The sequence below is a fragment of the Fringilla coelebs genome (assembly GCF_963513975.1).
Source record: "Fringilla coelebs genome assembly, chromosome: 24".
NCBI classification, from domain to species: Eukaryota; Metazoa; Chordata; class Aves; order Passeriformes; family Fringillidae; genus Fringilla; species Fringilla coelebs.
The window spans coordinates 4021662-4031336 of record NC_140050.1 but is presented as its reverse complement, the minus strand read 5'-3'; positions in this window follow the sequence as shown (position 1 = coordinate 4031336).

Sequence of the window (9675 nt, the reverse complement as noted above, 5' to 3'; positions counted from 1 at the left end):
TCTTAGAAAACAAACTGATTTGTGCCTCTGAGAAGTTTCTAAACACCTTCCCCAGCCAGAGCCTCTCAAGTCACTCAGGTGGGACAGGTTGGGCCAGGAAAGAACAGATTATTCAGGTTTTTGGCTCTCCATCTCACCAGAAAACTCCCAGTGCTGTCTCTGAAGCAGAGTGAACCCTTCTAATTTCCTTTTGGAAAGGTGCAGTCAGCACTGAGCGCCCTGAAGCAGATCACACCCGAATCTGTTGCTGAGATCTGCAGGGCAAGTGGAAAGTGCTGGGTTTTTTAAGTGAAAATCACAACTTTTTTCCTGTCAGATGTTTGTGCAGATCCAGCAGATTATCTGTGAACACATCCATGTGTGGTTTGCCCCTCAGTTTTTATCTGGGCTTCTGATCTTTCACACACAGAGGCAGAGGTGGGAGCACCCCCAGATATAAAATATCACAGCCAATAAAACTTTGTTTTATTAATGCAGCCCTAGGGAGGAGGATGAGTCTGAGCATAAACCAGTGGGAAAGCATCTCCCAATTTCTGTGTCAGATGTTCAAGGTCCTGTTGTCACCTCCAGGACAGAGGGGGGTGGGTGGAGGAGGGTCCTGCCAGAGCCAAACTGGGCAAACTGGGCACAGACCTCAGAGCTGGGGCTGAGCAAGTCCTGCAAATCCTGCAAATCCTGCAGATGTGTTTCTCTTTAAGCTAAATTCTCTCAGAGAACCCATCACACCTGAGATGGTCCAGAATGGCATCAAATCAGCAGGATGGCTTCTGAGGTAGTGTTGGAAACAGGAAAAAAGTTTAATGAAAGGGAAAATAACAAAGCTCTTACAGAGAAAAACTGAACTAGAGGCAAGAGGTTCTTGCTCCTGCTAAAACACCCCAGAAAAGCAATTATTTATTTAGTTCTCTTCCTTTTTCAGTGAATTACCCAGGTGGGATCTCTTGGCCTCTAATCTAATCAGAGAGCCCCAGGTCTGAGGTGAAGTCCCAAAGGTCCTGTGAGGTGTCTTTGTACCAAATTGGGGGAGAAACTCGTGGGCTTTTTGAATTTTTAAGCAGACAAAAAATAATTTAGTCACTCTGTGAACAGGGGGCACATCCCTACATCCTGCCCCAAGGAACATTGTTTGGATGTGGGGGCAGACAAGAGTGTGGAGAAAAGCCCCAGAGCCACTGCAGAGCAGGGTGAGGGATGCCAGAGGGATGAGCAGAAGGTTTAGAGGTGCTCAGTGCTGTCTGCAGCTCCCCAAAATCAACTCCCATGGCTTAAACCAGGCCTTGCTGGGCACTCAGCCGGGCTCAAGCAGGGCAGGACAGGCCCAGCTCAGCTGCCATTCCCTGGGATGTGAAGGGATTTCCACCCTGGCTCTGCTGGCAGTGCTGAATAAAAGCTGCCGGTCCTGTGAAGAGGCTGTGGGGGAATTGATAACTCTGCTCTCAGTGCCCCAAAACACATCCCCCACGGCTGAGAGGGACCTCCAGCACCAATCCCCACTCCTTTGAGCACAGGGGAATCTGTGTCCAGTGACATTTGTGTCCCTGTCTTGGGTTTTTGTGGTTGAGGTGACCCCCAAAGTGTTAGAAAGTCTTTTTTTTCTTACCCTTATGACTGAAGAAGTCAAGATTTGTTGGTTCTGCTTTTCAAGGGTGTTTATTTTTTCTTACCTATTCCATTCTTTCTCTGACCTGCTGAGATCTGTCCAGCAGGTTGGGTTGTGGCACACTGACCACCCTTGGGGTGGTGTTGGCTTTTTATACTAAGAACTACCTGTACTTTATTTACAATAATTTTCCAACACCTATCACCTATGTTAGACAGTCTGCCTCTACTCTAAACTAATCCAGAAGTGTCACCATCACAGCAGAACATGGAGGACAAGAAGAAGGAGAAGAAGGACAGGACATGCCCAGATTCCTCCATCTTGCCTCTTGAACCCCCATTCTAAAAGCCCCAAAATTCTACTTTTTCACCCTGTGACAAATTCACCATCATTCTACTCAAACTCTTGTAACTCTTCACACAGAGTTGGGAATTGTTTCCATGGGTTAACATGAAAGGCACAGGTGTGTTTGACTCCATGCCAAGGTCTCTGAGCCCCTGCCAGGGTCTGGAATCAGCCAGAGGAATGTGCTGGGTTCTGACATCCACGGGCTCTTCTTGTCCCCCTGGTCCAGCTTGGGGGGGAGCAGAATGTGAGGGCCCCAAAGGTTTTCTGTGGGGCAGCATTTCCCCCTTCTGCTCCTTCTAGGGTCCCTTCCAAGAGGGAAATGCTGGGTTTCGCCTGCTCTGGGCTGTTCAGCTGCAAGGTCACCTCAGAGATATTTTTTTCCTGGGTGGAAAAGTGAAGAGGGAGGTGAAGAGTGCCCGTGTGAGAACAGCCTGAGCACGGGCAGTTATTGATTAGTGCAACCTCCCCTGGAGAGCACAGGAAGGACAAACTCCAGGAACTCACCAGACCATGGAGAATGAGCTGTTTTTTCACCTCAGTCCTGATCACTGAGTTATAAAAATGTGCCAGAGAGTATTCACTGCTGTGCACAGGGAAGGGTTTCACTCTCCTTTCACACAAAAACGCCACCAAAAATATCACAAAATCCTCCTGTGCTCGGTGGTTTGCAGTTTTCCACAGAAGACTGACAGGACTGGAAATCACATTGGCCCCAGAAAGAAACTGAAAGCAGGATTTTCCCCAGTGGAACTCAGGATTGCAGGAATTAGCAATGGGAAAGTCCTGTGAGCTCATCCCTGGGGGTTCCTCCTGCCTGGGGAGGATTGTTCCCATTTCCTGATCCAGTACTGAGGGCCTGCCAACGGCACTTCCACACTCCCCCTGCCCCACATCCTGATGAATCTTCTTGTTTGGAAACGTTTCTTGATACCCAGACTTCCTTTCCACTGATTAATTTCTCCTGCCTTACCCCTGTTCCATTTTAGCAGCACATCCAAACCCAGTTTTTCCTCTCTGAAGGAAACTTGTGCTCCTCAGATGCTTCTCCTTTGCTCTCAGACGTTCCCCCACCACTCTTGGCCAACAATTCATGTTTGTCTCCATCCCCCAGGGCTGAGCCCATCAATCAGCCCAGCCAGGCCCTTCATCTCTTCCACTGCTCTTTCCTGAACTTGTCACATTTCCAACACTTTGAGGCTCAAATCACCCCCCAAAATAACTCATTTTAACCTCACCAGTGTGCTGGGATCATGGGACTGAGCCCCAGGGGTGGTATTTATTTTATTCCTTCATTTTCAAACCGCAGGGAATGTTTTGGTCTGGTCTGTGTAGTCTGAGCTCCTCGAGCTCTGTCTGAGGAGCAGTGGGAGCACCCAGGGCTCCTCCAGCTCCTGCCCACCTGGCAGCAGCTCTCACCCTCTGTGCCCACAGGGATATTCTGACTATAAAGATGAACCCAACACGTTCATTTTGTGGTGCTGGGAGCTACTGGTGGCCCCTTCACCTGAGATTTCAGACTGTGACTCACTGACAGCAGAGCCCCTGGCACTGCAGGCACAGAGAATTCACTTTGGTCTCTCAGCCAACTCCAGAGCTGCATATTTTTGTATTTTTGTATTTCTAAGCTGCCCAAAGCCCCTCCAGCAGGGCTACAGGAGGTTGTGTCCCTGTTCCAGGCCCTCCTGGAGCACAGGAGCTGCTGTGCCCCACTGGAAGGTGAGGATGAAGCAGCTCCAACATCTGCTGCAGATGTTCAGAGACCAAAGTGGTCTGGGGGAGCTGGAACTTCCAGCTGGCACTGCCCCAGGCAGAACCCCTGGCTATTGCATTCACAGGGAATGTCCTGATGGAGGCAGGAATGATGACTCTGACTCCATGTCCTCAGAAGGCTCACTTATTACTTTATAATACTATTATTAAAGTATTATTACTTTATAATACTATATTATATAAAGGAATACTGTACTAAACTACATTAAAGAATACAGAAAGGATACTTACTTCAGAAAGGACACTTACAGAATGCTAAAAAGATAATAATGAAAATTTGTGACTCTTTCCAGAGTCTCGACACAGCTTGGCCCTGATTGGCCAAAGAGTCAAAACAACTCACATGAAACCAATGAAACAATCACCTGTGGGTAAACAATCTCCACATTCCACATGAGCACAACACAGGAGAAGCAAATGAGACAAGAATTGTTTTCCTTCTCTCTGAGGCTTCTCAGGAGAAAAACCCTGGGCAAGGGGATTTTTCTCAGAGAATGTGAATGCCCCCCCCCGTCCAGTGGCCATGGGCAGTTTTGGGGCAGCTCAGGGCTCAGGGAAGCCCTTGTGCTGTCCCAGCTGAGGTGACCCACGTGTGGCAGTGACACAGCAGCAGCACAACGAGCTCGGTGCTGGTCTGGGTGGCAGCTGCTGGGTTTGGGATGGATAATGGGAGAATTCCTTACTCAGAGGGTGGGCAGGCCCTGGCACAGGGTGCCCAGAGCAGCTGTGGCTGCCCCTGGATCCCTGGCAGTGCCCAAGGCCAGGCTGGACAGGGCTGGGAGCAGCCTGGGACAGTGGGAGGTGTCCCTGCCATGGCAGGGGTGGGATGGGATGGGATGGGATTTAAGGTCCCTCCCAACCCAAAGCGTTCCAGGATTCCCTGAGCTCACAACCTGGGAGGGTCAGACCCAGGGACAGCTCTGCTCCTGCAGAGAGGGGATTAATGGCGCCTTTCAAAGTGGTTTTTGCTGTGTGTGAACAGCTGCCTTGGTTCTAGACAGTTTTAAGATCTGGACATTCTAAAATCCCTTCCCTTCCCTTCCCTTCCCTTCCCTTCCCTTCCCTTCCCTTCCCTTCCCTTCCCTTCCCTTCCCTTCCCTTCCCTTCCCTTCCCTTCCCTTCCCTTCCCCATTTTAACCCCTTCCTTTCAGGTCCCTCCATCCCAAACCATTCCATGGTTCTATTCCATGGTTCCATTCCATGGTTCTGCCTTTCCATTCATGTCTCCCTGCTCCAATCCTCCTCTCCAGGGGGGACCTGTGAGGGTGGCTCCAGTAGAGAACTGTGAACCAGAAATGCCCAAAGTGCCACATCTGCACAGAGATGCTGCCCAGAGTGAGAATTCCTTAAAAACCCACCTTGGGAAGCAGAGAGAGGAGAAGGGAGGTGAATTTGGGCAGAACCTTCCAGGTCTGGCAGCACCCAGAGCCAGAGCAGAGGCTGTGCTCAGCAGGGAGGTGTCACTCAGGGAGACACAGCAACCAGCTCTAAGTATAAGTCAATTACTTCCACTTGGAAGTAAATTGGAAGTCAATTAAAGAAGTAAATTAAAGAAGAATGGAAGTATTTGCATATTACTTGGAAGTAAATTAAAGAAGAATTTAATAAGAATTAAAATTAAATGTTAGCAAATTTAAGTAAAGTTAAATGAGAAGCAAATGAAGGCAGGATTAGTGAAGGAAGGAAGGAAACCCAGCCATGCTGATAACTTCACACATGTATCACCTTTATTTTCAAACAGCAGAGGCAAGGCAAGAACACAGCTGTTCATGCACCAAAGCCACTGTCACTTGTGGTTGGAAATAGAGCTGTGAGCCCCTGCAGCAGGGAGAGGGGCAGGGGAGAGAAGGATCTGGTGCTCAGGGCAGCTCAGAACCTGCTCAGCACCTTCAGGTGGACCCAAACCAGGGCAGGCCAGGGTAAGTTTATTTTCAGTGCTCTCAAAGCCCTCTGTGCCCCCTTTCCTACACCCTGCTCAGGGCTGTGCTACTAGCAGGAGTAAGGAGGTAGTAAAGTAGCCAAGGAATGGGCTCAGCCACAATTCCTTCACATAAATATCTCATTTAATCTTCCTGCAGTCTGACACTCCCCAAATCCTCTGCACGGGCAGGGGTCAATCTCCAGGCCCCTGATGTTGGGTACAGATTGTAATTTCAGCAAAAGGAGGTGCAGGGAGGCCAGGGAGAAGCAAAGGAAAAACCAGAGCCCTTCTCCTCCAGCTTGTGCACAAACTGCTGCAGTTTCCAGCTTGATCCCAAAACCAGAGGAGCTGCAGCATTTCTGACTGCTCTCCATTTACTGTCAGCACCTTGGTGGCAGGGATGAGCTCTGTGCTCCTCCAGCCCCAGGACAAAGCTCCTGGCATCATCTGCTGGGTGCCAGGGCTGAGCTCTCGGCTCACAGGAGCACAGGGGGTGCCAGGCAGGAAAGGGGGGGTTGTGTTTCACTCTGTGCCTCTCATTAAAAGCTGTTCAGGATCAATGGCTCTGGAGGCAGGAGTGTTTCCAGTGGCCCCACAAAGGATCAGCAGGGTGTTTTCACAGCTCAGTCCACAGCCAGCAGAGGAGCCCAGGCTGCCTGAGGACAGCACAGTGACCTGGCTTTACACAGAAATGTCCCAGCAGTGCCACCCTGGGCCCTGCACCCTCCTGCTCCAGGGGGAAGCTGCTCACCAGGGACGTCTGGCTTGGGAGAAGATGCTTCCAAAAACCAGGGGCAGCTCCAAGGGTTTCTGTCCCTGCTGTAACCTGTTGGATCCACCCTGGGCAGCACCAGAGCCCAGCCAGGGCTGCTCCCAAGATGAACCAAAATGGCCCCAAAATGCACAGCCAGGCACGGGGTCTGTCCCTGGGATCAGTTCTGCTCCATTTGCACCTTGCAGTTCATTGCCCCATTCCAGCCCCAGCCCCTGCAGTCCCACCCTGCTTGTTTTTCTCTCTCCAGCCCACGGGGTTTGTGCTCCTGGGCTGAGATTTGGATCATTTGTCCTTGGTGCCCAGCTGGAGCAGGAATTGTTTTGTCTCCCTGCTCTGTGAACAGAGCTCACCATCCCATAATATGAAGCCTGCCCCACACACTGAAGCAGCACAGAATGTGAAAAATAGAAAAGCTAAGCCCTGAGACATCAACCTCCTCTGGTGGCCGTGACCTCACAGAAATTCCTGTCCCAGCCTCTGTGGGGAGGCACCTGAGAAACCCCAGAGGAAGCAGGGTGACACCAATAACTTGCTTTCTGGGAACCAAAAACTGCTTTCTGCAGTGCCAGCCGTTAGAGAAGCCCAGCCTGAAGGGAGCAGGCTCAGAGGTGTCCTCAGCAGCCCCAGTGCAGGTGGCCTTGTCCCTCCCCTCCCCTGATCATGGAGCAAATTGCTTCCTCCAGTTAACAAATAACCCTGAGAGAAAAAAATCCCTGCAGGATCAGGTCAGCCCAGGCCTTTGGGGCCATCTGAGGGCACCAGAGCTGCCTGGCAGGGACCTTCCACAGGTCCCTCCTGGAGAGGAGGGTGGGGACAGGGAGCACAGAACCATGGAATGGTTTGGGCTGGAGGGACCTTAAAGGAATGGGTTAAAATGAGAAGGGAAGCGAAGTAATTTTAGAATGTCCAGATCTTGAAACTGTCTGGAACCAAGGCAGCTGTTCACACACAGCAAAAACCACCTTGAAAGGGACCATTAATCCCATTTCTGCAGGAGCAGAGCTGTCCCTGGGTCTGGCCCTCCCAGGCTGTGAGCTCAGGGAATCCTGGAATGCTTTGGGTTGAGAGGGACCTTAAATCCCATCCCATCCTATCCCATCCCATCCCATCCCATCCCATCCCATCCCATCCCATCCCATCCCATCCCATCCCATCCCATCCCATCCCATCCCATCCCATCCCATCCCTGCCATGCCATGCCATGCCAGGGACACTTTCCTCTGCTCCCAGCCCTGTCCAGCCTGGCCTGGTACATTCCAGGGATCCAGGGGCAGCCACAGCTGCTCTGCCTTTGGGGAAGGAGGAGCATCCTCAGCCAGGAGAGTCAGAGCAGGGCAGCAGGAGGACCTGAGAGGTGTCAGAGGTGTCAGGAAGGGCTTTGTGAGCAGTGTGACCCCTCCAACACGTGAGAAATGACTGCTCACTTTCAAAAAATTTATTAAACTTCAACAAACCATACAACAGAGGGCTAAATAAAGAAAAATCAGTGCTGGGAGCCCCCCATGACTACCAGCCACGTGCTCATCACTCTGCCTTTTATATTTTTCAGACCTCCTGAAGTTTTGTCAGTTAACTCTTTATCTGCCCTCCATTGGTGGAGATGAACTTTTTATCTTGATTGGAGGTCAGGGGTGATCATGCCACACCTCCTGGTAACAAGCAGCCTCCTCTAAATGTCTTGACTACCAAGGCTGTTACAAGGGGAGGGAGAGAAAGATGATTATGAGATGACATTTTACAACACCATTATATATACTCTATACATCTATATAATATATATTAATATATAATATAATATAATATAATATAATATAATATAATATAATATAATATAATATAATATAATATAATATAATATAATATAATATAATATAATATAATATAATATAATATAATATAATATAATATAATATAATATAATATTTCATTACATTATATTATTCTTACAAGCACTTGAACAAAACCATCCCCTCTCCTTTGGAGCTCCACTAACACTGGGATGGGTGTCTGGAAAGGATTTAAGAAAGGGGTAGAGGGACATGAGGTGTCTGAAAAGGATTTAAGAAAGGGGTACTCAGCTCCCCAGGACCAGCTTTTCCCTGGTCCTGCCACTGCCAGGAGCCCTCCCACAAGGCCAGGTCCCTCCATGGGCCTTGCCAGCGTTGTGGAATTCAATATTTTTCCTTCTGAAAAGGTCTGGGGATCATCCCTGGGACCAAATGGCTCCCACATTTCACTTCAGAGGAGGAGGAGGAGGATATCAGGGAGTATTTCTTCATGGAAAAGGTGTCAAGCACTGGACCAGGCTGCCCTGGGGAGCAGTGAAACACCTTGGAGGTGCAAAGAAACAACTGGACATGGCACTCAGTGCTGGGGTTTGGGTGTTGGTCAAAGGCTGGACTTGACCTCGGAGGTCTCTTCCACCCTTGGTGATTTTTTCTGGAGCATTTCTGCACCAGGCAGCGCTGGGGCACTGAGGACTCAGCTTGTTGAAGGGCAGCAAGAGCAGAGCAGGTCCTTGGTGGGGATCAGGGAGGTTTTCCTGCAGATTTACTGTAAACTCACCCATTTCAGGCAGCTGTGAGTCAGTGAGCTCCCTGAGCAGGGGAGCAGATCGTTATCTGCACACAGCCCGTGTTTGTGAGCACAAACACAGACAGGCTCTCACAAACTCCCACTCCCACACAGCTCAAGTGTTAATCAAGAGCTGAGCAGCTTTGGCTTTAATTAGCAGCCAGCAGGGAGGGCAGAACAGCAGCTCCAGCCAGGAATCTGAGTGCTCCTAAATGTTGGGAAGAGCTGCCATGGAGTGCATAAATAATTAAACATTAGTAATTAGAAGAATGCAGCCAGGTCAAGGCAAAGTGAAGTTTTTCAGGTTTTTTCTTTGAACTAAGGAACATTGCATTGATTCAAAGTTATTGCAAGTTAAATCAAAATTATTGCACGTTTTCTTTTAAGATTTAAAAAAATCTTATTTTTTAAAGATTAAAATATTTAAGATTTTTAAAAAACCAAACAAAATCCCAAGAATCCTCCAGGAATCAGGTCCTCAGTTCCTCCTCTTGCATAGTCCCAGCCAGTCCTGGCATGAACAATCTGCAAAAGCAACTTGGACCCTGCAGGTGTTTTCCAACCTTTTTCTCACCTTCAACCACAAGTCAGAAACAAGAGAATGAAATGCAGGGAAGGGTTGGGGACAGGCAGGAGGTCCCTGGCTGTGCCATCCCGTCTGCAGCAAACAGCACCAGAGCCAAGTGC